Raw genomic sequence first — 13,891 nt, 5'->3', positions numbered from 1 at the left:
AACCTAAGACATTTCAGATCAAAACTTTGTTTTTCTATTAAAACAATAAAAAAGAAAAATCCAAGGAATAAGAAGACTTTTCTGTTTTACAGAAGCACTAAGTAAAAGATTATGAAGATAGTTTTCTAAGTATCACACTTTTTTCTAATCTTCTACTCATGCCTTACAATAGAGATTTGTATATAAGAGACACTTTCTGCATGGGGGGTACATATATTTCATTTATCCAAAAACATATACTCACCTACTCATTTGCACACTCATTAGCAAAACTCATGAAGTTCAAGTTCCATGCTAAAATCAGCTGTGCACGCTTATCTTTCTTTCATCAAAATTTGAGCCCATGATTTTTACAGATATTAACATTTTTCTCTTGAAATGTGAGTTTTGAATCACTTTAAAATTGTCATGAAATATTTATTGTAAAGGTTACATAATGTATGAAAATGAAAGTAAGTGGTATGTAAAGACATTTGTGCAAAATAGTGCTCCCTGGAAATAAAAATCACCAAATAAACATAAGCTGAGAAAGCATTAGGTATAGGAAACAGATCCCTTTTTGGTCTTTTATAAAATGTAATAAAAGGCCCTTCTCTATGGCCACAAGGCTGCAATGTTGAAACTGATTTTTTCAAACAAAAATACAAAGAGATTTTGTTGTGTGGTGTGTGTATGTATGCTGTGCGTGTGTGTGTGTATGTGTGTGTAGTGTGATCTAAATTAAGCCATGGTTCAGAGATTACTTTGGCTCTATTAATTGATAACAATACATAACTAAAAGCCATCTCAAGGGTAAAGGAGCCAAAGGAACCGTTTTAGCTATCACAAGTAACTTACTACAAAGAGAAAGACAGTAAGAACAAACACATATGCACACACGTGCACAACAGGTATCGGCAAGGCCCAATATTTTACGGACCAAGTGGGTTAGTAACATTGGTTTAGAGATCCTGGTCTCAGCATTAGTGGGACACAAAATAAGGGTATACACAATTCTCAGCGGCAAACACGTCAGATCATTCATGGTGTTCAGATCGTATTCTCTTTGAACATACGCTCTTTCAAGTGAAATTAATCAATCTCTTTATCACTCTCACTGCATCTGGAGCCATAATCATTACCCAACTGCTGAGAAAGAAATGAAACCACTAATCGCACAGGGAGTAGAGCTTAGTGTTCAGAGCAGGAAAGTTTTTATTAAGTTCTAATTTGAAAAGTGATTTTTCATGACCAGCCAAACAAGACATGCTATGAGCAAGAGGCTGCACTATCAAACCTGCCAGCTAAGCATCCACTGTCATATTAGCAACATGTTAAGAACTTTAGAACTTATACTTGTTTAAATTATGCAATGATTGATTCTTAAAATCAGCTTATAATACTCAATACTCTACATAAGTATTCTGGGTCGCAGTATGAGAATCTATTTGATTATCTGAACTCAAGCATCCAACACATGAATGCCTAGTTATGTATAATTCTGAAATTCTTCCACCAGTAATTTTAGGAACCCCACTTACAACAATTGTAACATAAACCCATTAAATTGTAATGAACAAGATTTTCACCTACTTGTAACTTTCTTGTGAACTTTATGAAACCTCACACCATTGGGGGAGCTAAATATAGCTGTGCTTCACTGGAAACTGAAGTATAAAACCGATTTGTGTGTTAACTGAAACATATTGTCCAATTGGTTTGCCTTATAAAATAGGACGTATGTTCCCAGAAGAAAAGTTACAGTGTGAAAACACAATTTTAAAATCACATTTAAGAATGCAATATTTATCACGCACCTTATAGCTGAATAAATGGTAGTTACTTAACGTATATAATAATATAGAATACAAATAAATATGAAAATGAAAACACGATATTTAACCCCCAGGGGGTTAGGATTTTAGAGCACTTGACATAGCCTACGGGGTTGAATTTTAAAACAGACATTTTAAGAAAAAGAAAAGTAGTATCTCTTTACGATTTGAACCAGGTCCTCTCAACAATATAAGCTAAAAGACACTGGCCAGTTCCTGATATCACTTAATAGTCTATTCATTTAACTAAGGGTATTTTTTAAGATTCCTTGGTACTTTAAAGGGTATTTGCTATATTTATTTTTCTTTTTGCTGCAAAAATGGCTTTTTCCATGGTAAAAATCTAGGAGTGGCCTCTGGACATAAGTGGTAACAATGATAATTAAAAGTCTGTTTCTGGTCGGGTGCGGTGGCTCACACCTGTAATCCTTGCACTTTGGGAGGCTGAAGCAGGTGGATCACGAGGTCAGGAGATCAAGAACAACCTGGCCAACATAGTGCAACCCCATCTCTACTAAAAATACAAAAATTAGCTGGGCATGGTGGCACACTCCTGTGGTCTCAGCTACTCCAGAGGCTGAGGCAGGAGAATTGCTTGAACTCAGGAGGCGGAGGTTGCAATGAGCCGAGATCGCACCACTGCACTCCAGCCTGGTGACAGAAGGAGTTTAAAAAACAAACAAAAAAAAGTCTCAGTTCTGCACTGTTACATCCCAAGTGAGTTTTAACATACTGTGAGCTTTTTTGGGGCAGGGAAGGGGGCAAGAGGAGCTAAACAGAATTTTCTAGACTTTCTGGATAGTAAATGTTGGAGTAAAACTTACTTGCTGTACTCTCTGCCTAGTAGAAGCTCACAGTATGGGGCTGGGTGCTGTGGCTCATGCCTATAATCCCAGCACTTTGGAAGGCCGAGGCAGGCAGATAAGCTGAGGTCAGCAGTTCTCTATATTTTTAAACAATCGATTGCATTCCTTTGTCTTAGAAGTCAAAACTCTAAAAGCAGAATTTAAAGAAAATCTCTATTCAAACTAAACAAAAAATATTTATGAATAAACTTAACAAAAGGAGGACAAGGCTTATACACTAGAATTTATAAAACATCACTGAAGGAAATTAAAGAGACATTCTACGTTCATGGATTGGAAATTCAATACTGTTAATGAGAGGTGAAGCCAGCTGGATTTCCTGGGTCAAGTGGGGACTTGGATAACTTTTCTGTCTAGCTAGAGGATTGTAAACACACCAATCAGTGCTCTGTGTCTAGCTAAAGGATTGTAAACACACCAATCAGCACTCTAAAAATGCACCAATCAGCGTTCTGTGTCTAGCTAAAGGATTGTAAAAGCACGAATCAGCACTCTGTAAAAACACACCAATCAGTGCTCTGTGTCTAGCTAAAGAAATACACCAATCAGCACTCTAAAAATGCACCAATCAGCACTCTGTGTCTAGCTAAAGGTTTGTAAACACACCAATCAGCACTCTGCAAAAATGCACCAATCAGCACTCTGTAAAGTGGACTAATCAGTGCTCTGTAAAATGGACCAACCAGCAGGGCCAAAAAAGGGAATAAAAGCTGGCCACCAGAGCCAGCAGCGGCAACCTGCTTGGGTCCCCTTCCATGCCGTGGAAGCTTTGTTCTTTTGCTTTTCACAATAAATCTGCTGCTGCTCACTCTTTGGGTCTGCACTACCTTTATGAGCTGTAACACTCACCACAAGGGTCTGCAGCTTCACTCCTGAAGTCAGCAAGACCATGAAACCACTAGAAGGAACAAACAACTCCGGACGTGCCACCTTTAAGAGCTGTAACACTCACTGTGAAGGTCTGCAGCTTCACTCCTGAAGTCAGTGAGACCACAAACCCACTGGAAGGAAGAAACTCCAGACACATCTGACCATCCAAAGGAACAAACTCCGGACATATCGTTAAGAACTGTAACACTCACCACGAGAGTCTCCGGCTTCATTCTTGAAGTCAGCGAGACCAAGAACCCAGTGGAAGGAACGAATGCCAGACACATTAAGAGAACGATTCTTTCTATATTATAGATTCAACACAATCCTTATCAAAATTTTATCAGGTCTTTAGAACAGAAATTGTTAAACTGATCCTACAATGGAAATGGAAATGAAAAAGACAGAATAGCAAAAACAATATTGAAAAAAAGGACAAAGTTGGAGGACTTTCACTTTCCAATTTCAAACTCATTATAAAGCTACAGTTATTGAGACAGCATAGGCCAGGTATGGTGGCTCACACTTATAATCCCAGAATCCCAGCACTTTGGGAGGCCGAGGCAGAAGGATTGCTTGAGTCCAAGCGATTGAGATCAGTCTAGGCAACACAGTGAGACCTCGTCTCTACAATTTTTTTTTAATTAAAAATAATTAGCCAGGTAGGGTGGTGCATGCCTGTAGTTCTAGCTACTTGGGAGCCTGAGGTAGAAGGATTGCTTGAGCATAGGAGGTTGAGGTTGCAGTGACCAGTAATTGCACTGGCACTCTAGAGTAGGTGACATAGTGAGACCCTGTCGTAAAAAAAAAAAAAAAATATATATATATATATATATGTATATATATACACACACACACACACACATATATATAGTACTGGTATAAGGATTATGTGTAGACTATAGATCAATGGAACAGAACAGACATTCCAGAAATAAACTCTAATATTTACATTTAATTCATTTTCAACAAAGATGCCAAGGCAATTCAAGGAGGAATTTCCATAGTTTTTACAACAAATTATGCTAGCACAATTGAATAGCCACATGTAAAAAATTGAACTTAGACTTTTATTCATACCAAATAAATTAATTTGAAATGAGTCACAGACTTAAATGTAAAAGTTAAAATGATAAAAATTTTAGAAAAAAACATAGGAGAAAATCTTGAGACTCTGAACAGGGCAAAGATGTCTTAGATATAAGACCAAAGTATAATCCATACATTTTTAAAAACGGGAAAACTGGACTTTATAAGAATACAAAACTTTTGCACTTCAAAATACACCATTAAAAACTGGAAAGACAAGCCACAAACTTGGAGATAATATTTGCAAAACTGACATCCAATAAAAGATTTGCATCCAGAATGTACAAAGAACTCTTGAAACTAATAGGAAAATAGTTTAAAAAAAATGCAAAAAGATGTACACAAATATTTCACCAAAGAAAATATACAAGTGGCTAATAAATACTTTCAAAGATACAGTGAAATGCAAACTAAAACCACAATGAAGAACTATTTCACACCCACTAAAATAACTACAATCAAAATGACAATATCAAATATTAGCAAGAATGTGGGGAAACGGGAACTCTCATATATCGCTGGTAGCAATGTGAAATGGTATAGTCAGGTTGGAAAATAGTTTATTTTTCTTAAAAAGTTAAGCATGTATATTCCATACAACACGACAACTTTGCTCCCAAGAGAAATGAAAGCATATGTCTATGCCAAAATATGCATGTTATGCTTATAATGGCATTATCCATAGCAGCCAAAAAGTAGAAACAACATAAATGTGAATATTTTTAAATGTGCTCTATCCATACAATGGAATACTATTCAGCAATACAAAAGAATGAAATACTGATATATGCTATAGTATAGAGGAACCACAAAAACATTATGTGATATGAAAGAAGCTGGTTTAAAAAGGCCAATATTGTATCATTCTACTCATATGAAATATCCAGAGAAGTCAATTATGGAGACAGAAAGTAGATTAGTGGTTGCCTGGGCTACAGGCAGGACAGAGGCTAACTGTAAATGCGCATGAAGGATTTTATTAGGGTGATAAAATAATCTAAAATTAGATTGTGGTGATGGTGATGTTTGCCAACTTAATAAATGTGCTAAAAAGTTTGAATTATACATTTTAAATTAGTAAATGTTATGTAATATAAATTATGCTTCAATAAAGTTGCTTAAAATAAATAGCCAATCTTTCAGGCTAACAATTACTAGTATTTTAACAGCATTGAATTCTGTTTTAAAAAAAAAAAAAAGGGCTCCACTTGGCATAAAACATTTGTTCATTGGATCATCAACCACCCAACATGGAAACCAATTTACATGGTATTAAAAAGTTGTATTTTTTTTATTAATGAGATTCTCTATGGAAAATGGCAACATCATAAGCAGTACTAAGTTAAAGTTTCAAAAGAGGAAAACCTAAGACCTTTTCATAAAGAAAATTCAAGTAGTAAAAGGGCACTGGCAAGTGTCAGTTCTATCACATATCTACACTATTCAAACTCAGTTTCTTCCATTGTAAAACAAATTGGGATTCTTGTCCTGCCTACAGCATCCCAGGGCTATTGTAAGGCCTATATAAGAGAAATAAAAGAGAAAGTCCCATAATATTTTTTGAACTCATTACAAATATAAAGGTGTCACTTATTCCCACCTACACTCTTGCTTTTCCTCATGTTAAGTCTGAAAATGGAAGAAGTCAATCATATGGACCCATCTAAGCTCAAACCCAGGTTTGTTCAAACATGCCACACATTGTCAGTTCTAAGAAAGCTTTGAGACTACATTCTGCGTGGTAATTGCTTTGGATAGAATCCCAGAGCTCTTGCTTTGAAAACAATAGAGTTTTATGAATGGAAATGTCAGAGGAAAATATTGGAGGTCCAATATTTGAAACAGCCAAAGTACATTAAGAATGTCACTAGAGATGTGCAATAACATAAAAAAATTAAATATTTATTTTAGAAAATAAACTTTAAAGTGCAGAAAAGGAATACCTAATGGCCACTTTAGAAAAATAATATTTATCATTAGATGCATGTGTATATATACAAACTAGATTACGTTCTACATGTCAGAAGGTGGAGGGCCAAAGAATAAAAAATAATATTAATAATAATGTCAGAAGGTGGAGGGCCAAAGAAACAATTTCTAAAAGTAGCATTAATTACATGCTTTATATGACTTAAGCATGTAATATGTACTTTGAGTATAGAAAATTTAGTTTCAGTATGTAATATAGAATATTAACTAGGTTTTACATCATGCTTCTCATTGATGATGAGAAGCATGATGAGACGGTAGAGGTGTAAGGTTAAGGAACTTGCTCAAGGTCACACACAGCTTGGCTTAGAACCTAGACAGCCTGATTCCAGTGTCCATGCTCTGGGCTCTGAACCACTCCACCAACCTGCCTTGTATGTAGTGTCGGCTCCTTTATCATGTACAGTCATCAGTATTTGAAAATGGCATAAAGTTGTACAAATAAAGCCAAGTAATTAAGCTGAAAACAGTTTTTTAAAAAGATTAAAAGTGCAGCACTCTTTTTCAACATAGTACATATATTTAGCAATAGAAATCTTTGAGCAGCTGCATTCAATTAGAAAATTATTAACCCTGAGGGAAAAGCTACAAAGGGCAAATCCACATTTTATTCTCTTTGTAGTGAAGTGTATTCATGAATGAAATCCACCACTGGATGATAGAACTACTTATTTCCACAATAGCTTTTTATTTTGCACTTTTAGGAGAAGATGATCAATGTAAGAGAGTAATAATATCATGGATTCTCCACATGATCTGTAATAGTTACTTGATTCCCATAGTAACTCTAAAAAGAAACAAAGCCTGAGATGGTTAATTCATATTTCTACTTTTGCTAAGAAAATAAGCTTTAATAGTACATATTAGAATAAGGTAATAAGTGACATTAAATGTGCACCTTTTGAGTTATTTCTCTGAGTCTCAGATAACATCTGTGGCACTAATGTCTTTAGCATATATGTCATCTATGGCTATAGTGTTGGGAACTTTGGTGAAATATCAAAATAACTGCACAAATAGGGTAAATCCATAAAGTACACAGAAGAAGGTGGCCTTTTAAAAAACTTTGATTCCAATAAAAATTGACTGTGGTTTATAGCATCTAAGGTCATGACCATAAAGGTGTTTACAAGGTAAGCTTTTAAGGTTCCTTTATGACTCCAAAGCACTGTTGTTCAGTCTTTAGTTTATGATTCAATTCCACTCTGATATGTCTGACTTGTTTTGAACTCTGACCTTTGTTTGTATTTATATGGTGACCTGTACTTCCCAGTTAATAATAATTCAAACTTAAGTAAAATATCAGAACTCTGCCATGGCAGAAGAAGGTGCAGGGAGATATATCCAGTGCCAAAAAGAAATTTCTCCACCAATAATTTCACCACCAGGCAGAATATTTCCCATATCAACTGTCAATCCAGTATTTCAATTCAACCCCCGATCATCTAAAACCAATGAACATTTGAATTAGGTTTTTTAAAGTTTTAATCTGAAAAAACTTTGGTGGCCAGTTAATTTTATTCTAGACAGATTTTCTAGCACATGTGCAAAGAGAATACCTGGGTCAATTACTGTCAAATTAACCCAGTTCAACATGCTATTATATTCCAGAACAAACAGACTGTGGTAGAAGTGGTAAAAAGTAAATGAGAAGACTTCCTGTTAATGTGGGAGACATGACATAGGTATAATTTTCACTCCCTGCTAATACTCCACTGAAATGACAGTAAAAGCATTAAAAGATATAACTCAGTAAAGGTCAAAAAGAGAGAAAGGTCGAGAAGATATAGCAACGAATTCCGCAACATGAAGAGGCAGATAAATGTAGGAGCTCTGAGCAGCTTTGCAATGTAAAAGAAGCTGAATATTAGGGGCCTACAGAAGAGTATGAACCAACAACAAAAAGGCAATTTATACTTGCAAAACTCTGGGAAGGCTTGGGACCTAGGCACTCTAAGAAGGGGCAAGGCTTGTGACTTGAAATGAAGAATACTTAAAAATCCATAAAGGGAACTAATGAGCTCCTCTGTCTCTTCCTTAATCTCTGCAGGAAAACAGACAGCAAAATTCAACTTCTCAAGAGGACATTCTTGAGAAGAGTAGACAACATGGAAGGCAATTTGAGGTATATCATTCAAAACAGAGGATATAAGTGAAATACTGGGGACTGGATGTTGAGCCACCTGCACCAAGACCCACTCTCTTGCCCTTTTCTCAGTAATACAGCATAGGCAGTAGAAAAAATGTTCCTATTTGAGGAGATGCTGAATAGCTCCTGTACTAAAAATTATGCATTTATCATGACTAAATCCATTTTCCCTTCTTACGTAACAGCCCATTTACAGCCTTACCTTCCCTTGTGGCTAGGAGAGGCCAGGTAACTATCTTCTCACCAGTGAAATTTGTGAACAGAAGTATGGGTCATGGCGGTTTTAAAACACATCTGTAAATTATTTGCCACTCCTCCCATCAAGGGATGATCTGGAAGCTCTCTCTTTGGAGACTTAATTGTAACCAACAGAATGCAGAAAAAGTGACCATGTATGGCCCTTAGGCTAGTTAAGAAGAAGCCAAGCAACTCCTCCCTGTTTGTCTGTGGAAGCTTACTCTAAGAGTCTTCAGTCACCTATGTAAGGAACCTGGCTGCCCTGAAACTTCCACATGGCAAGACCACACAGAGAGAAAGGGATACCTGAAGAATTTCAGCTGTTCCAACCCCAGCTAGTTAAGTCCAGGTGCCAGCTATGTGAGTGATGAAGCCCTCCAGATGACCCCAGCCCCTAAACCACCTGATCACAATGGCACACGAGAACGAGCCCAGGTGAGAACACTTAGCAGGGCCTAATGACCCACTGATGTGTGAACAAAATTGGTGACTGTTATTGTTTTAAATCACTATTTTGGGGTGAGCTATTACACAGCAATAGAGAATTGGAACATGGACGGAACTGCTGTGTCACTTGTTTGAAATCTGTTGTTCTGGACTTCAGCTCTTCCCTCTTTTCATCAGCTAGAACATGGAAATGCCTGTGACCCAGCTTGAATGGGTAGAGAATGATGTCTTTCCCGAATATGAAGGAAAAGTGCCTGGCTGAATGGACACATGAAGCAGAGCCTCCAGTCTGGACCACTAACTACATGATTTCACATAAGAGATCCGAGCTTCTATTTTTTTAAGCCACTGTATGTTGGAGCTTTGTTATAGCTGCGTAGCCTCCACCTTAAAGAATACAGCTCCAGAGAAAAACCTTTGGGTATTGATAAATACAGATTTTTTGAGGAACTCATGCTCCAACAAAAAGCCAGCTCTCCACACAAAAATATTTTGACAATGAAGCCCAACAGCTGAGTCACATACACAGAATGTTGAACCTGTTTTACTGTCTTGCTTTTAATAATGTGAAACGCTAAAGAGATAGCCAATAATAAATAGACATTAGAAGAAAGCTCACTATGTCAGAGGCCACGGTCAAACACATATATGAAGGAAACAGGAAAAAATGACTCAGAGGAAGCATAAATGGTGCAGAGAATGAAAGGAAAAAGATTAAACCACCCTTAATATCCTCTGAATGAAAAGCCACTACATCTATGAAACAAGATGCAATTAAAAAAAATCATAGAACAAGCAAAAGACCTTACAAATTAAAAACGGGATTGTAGAAATAAAATGTTCAAAATAATAGTTAAAAGATGAAGTAGAAAAAAAATTTAGAAATTAAAATAAATCTACAAACAAAAGACAAATAAGGAAACTATCTAAAAATTGAAGATCAGTCAGAGAGGTCAAACCTTTGTCTAAAGAGTTTCAGAAGGAACTGATACAACAGAGAAGAAATTGCATTAAAAAAAATCTCAGAAGTATAGAATATGGCCAGGCATGGTAGCTCACACCTATAATCCCAACACTTTGGGAGGCCGAGGCGAGCGGATCACCTGAGGTCAGGAGTTCGAGACCAGCCTGGCCAACATGGTGAAACCCCATCTCTACTAAAAATACAAAAACTTAGCCGGGCATGTTGGTGGGCACCTGTAGTCCCAGCTACTCAGGAAGCTGAGGCAGAAGAATCGCTTGAACCCGGGAGGTGGAGGCTGCAGTGAGCTGAGACCACACAAATGCACTCCAGCCTGGGTGATGGAGCAAGACACCATCTTGAAGAAGGAGAAGGAGAAGGAGAAGGAGAAGAAGATGACATGGACATGAATGAGTAATGAGTACACCACTGGAAATATCCTACAAACATCTAGCACAATAAAGAAAAAAGGCTTACCTCAAAGCATATAATCATGAAATTTCAGAACTTTATGGATAAAAAAGATTCCAGAGAAAGAATAACAAGAAAACAGGTGGCAAAGTGCAAAAAGGCGAGATCAGAATGGCATCAAACTTCTCAGTAATGGCACTGGGGACTATAATACAATAGGGCAAGACTCTCAAAATTCTGAAGGAAAAAAAAATGCTTTTTAACCTTGAATGTCACACCCAAGCTATCAATCAAGTACATGACAAGCATAAAGACCCTTTCAGACATCAAAGGATTTGAAAAATTACTTCCAGTACACCCTACTTCAGCAGTACTAGAGGATGTGTCTGGAAACACAGCAATAAAGGCAAAGAAGAGAAACAGAACAGGAAACAAGGGATTCAAGATGAGCGAGAGCAAAAGGATGTTCCACAGATGATGACTGTGCAGGCTGTGCAGGGAGACAGGACTGTGGGAAAATCTCCCAAAGAAAAAATGTAATCGAGCACTTAGAACTGCGCTTGAATCTTTGAACAAATTAATGATGGGCATGTGACACATCAAATGGAGCTTTGGGGAAAAGCAGCAGTAGCTTCAAAGAAAACCAAGCAAAACAAAAAAGGAGGAAATTTTTCATTTCTATGTAAAAGAAAAAGCTGAACAAGAAAGGATGCAGGTGCACAGCACACTGCTTGGCTCAGCAGGGGACACTACATAGAGTATGAGCACTGTTTGTTGATTTAAGTATTTTGATATAACTATTTTGAATAACTGTACTAAGGAGAGGAGTAGATCTAGGAGAGATAAATGCTTAACTAACATAAGAGAGAGTCAATAGGAACTATCTAATACCTATCAACTAAGAAATATCACTCATAAGCATATTACCTAGAAATATAAAGGTGAATATCAGAAAAAACAGCAAAAAGAGTTGAAACTGTCTCTTTATGGAATTGAACTGGAAGGTAAGATGTAACTATAATATCTCATTATAAGATTTAGAATAATATTTACATCTTTAACTATGTGAGCCTGTTTTTTAAAGATTGAGTTCAACGTCTTTTCCAGAGAAGATCAGAAATGGTACTGGAATAAAGTGACATGGAAATATATTTTCACATTTACTGATTTATATTTATAAGTTTGACTTTAATTTACAGACGTTTTATATCCTCTCCTCAATATATACTACAAGCTCTAGAATAACATGGGTCATACTTTCTCTTTCATCTCTTCTCAACTCCCCTAAATACAGGCACACACACAAGCACACACACACACACACCAAAAAACAGTGCCCCTTATTTTGCTTAATGTGCTAGGGCTATTTTCTATATTATATTCTTATTATATAAGTTATTTATATTCTTGATACCTGGAGTATATTGTTGAATAAAATCAGCAAAACACCCTGTCCTCCGGGAGCCTACATTTTAATACTACTTAGAAAAAATATAGCAGAGTAATTTACTTTATGCAGTTTGGGTAAGATGGATGTTTTTCTGATCTACTGGAAACATTCGAAAATTAGGGATTGTAGTCTACAAAAAAAATTAGAATGTTTAGTGGTGAACCCCAGGCCATATGTCTACACTTTTGGATACTGCTGATTTAACACTCATGCCTCTTAGATAAACCAATATCCATGGAAGTAATTAAAATGATGTCAACATAAGTAAAATTTCCAGAAAATAAATTTCATGAACTTCTAGCACATATTTTAAAAAATAGCTCTCTCCTAAGAACATTTTATTTTCTCTAAAATTCCTAACCTTTAATATATAAATAGGTAATAAACATAATGCAATTTTTTCCTTAAAGTACATTCAATACTGAAAACACTACTATTTAAGCTATAATTAAATATTAATATATGTAAGATACTTTATTCCTTAAGCAATGTAATTTTCATAGTCTCTTTTTTCCCAAAATATTAATTCCAATTTATACACTTAGTGCTTAGAAATAGGTCATTATCTTCACAGATTTTATTCATTGAGCATGAGCTACTGAAATTAAAACTTTCCTAGAATTTGGCATATATAAAGAAAGTTTTAGAACTAAAAAAGTCAGTGAAACAATTTTGACCATTAATTAATAAAGTGCACATACCTGTCAAATAATCCCCTCTTTTTTGTATGTCTAAGAAACAGAAGTATACAGAAACTGTATAACATAAAAGCACAATTAAATATTTTAAACCTGAAATTATTATATAATAATGATAGAAACTTGAAGTTTAATAATAATAAATAAATTTTAAAAAAAATAATGATAGAAATAGTAGCTAACAGTTATTGAATAGCTGCTATATATTAGGTATTTCAAATCGTGTCTTTCTTAATTCTCAAAGAGTCCTGTGAAGTGTTTATTATCAATATCCATTTTCAGAAGGATAAATATGACTCAGAGAGGTTAAACAACTTTTTTCCCTTAGACAACCAGGATTTGAACATTAGTTTAACTGTATTAGTATTAGTCTATATTAGTGTTAGTATTATACCTGTATTAGTCTGTTTTCATTTCTCTAAAGGAGTACTAGAGACTAGGTAATTTATAAAGAAAATGTTTAATTTGGCTCATCGTTCTACAGATTGTACAGGAAGCATAGTGCTAGGTTCTGCTTCTGGTGAGACCTCAGGAAGCTTACAATCAGGGAGGAAGGTAAAGGGAGAGCCAGTGTGTCACATGGTGAGACGGAGCAAGATGGGGGGTAGGAGCCATGCTCTTTTAAACAACCAGATCTCTCATGAACTAACAGAGCAAGAACTCACTCACTACTGCCAGGATGACACCAAGCCATTCTTGAGGGAACCCCACTATGATCCAAACACCTGCCACCTGGCCCCACCTCCATCATTGGGGATTACATTATAATGTAAGACTTAGATGGAACAAACTTCCAAACTATATCAAGAGTAATTTCTTAGGATGACTGAAGGCTATTTTAAAAGCCTGTCACACACACACACAGACACACACACACACACAACAAATATGGAGTTTTCTTCTATTTCAG

General features: G+C 36.0%; 1 protein-coding gene across 1 annotated transcript in view; it reads right to left on the bottom strand.

Annotated features, from left to right (window-relative positions):
- Nucleotides 1-13,891, bottom strand: part of THSD7B (thrombospondin type 1 domain containing 7B) — a 909,295-nt gene that overhangs the window by 777,452 nt on the left and 117,952 nt on the right. The gene's annotated exons all lie outside the window — the stretch shown is intronic.

The sequence above is a fragment of the Chlorocebus sabaeus genome, chromosome 10 (assembly GCF_047675955.1).
Source record: "Chlorocebus sabaeus isolate Y175 chromosome 10, mChlSab1.0.hap1, whole genome shotgun sequence".
Classification (NCBI taxonomy): Eukaryota; Metazoa; Chordata; class Mammalia; order Primates; family Cercopithecidae; genus Chlorocebus; species Chlorocebus sabaeus.
This window is presented reverse-complemented; position numbering and strand designations above follow the sequence as displayed.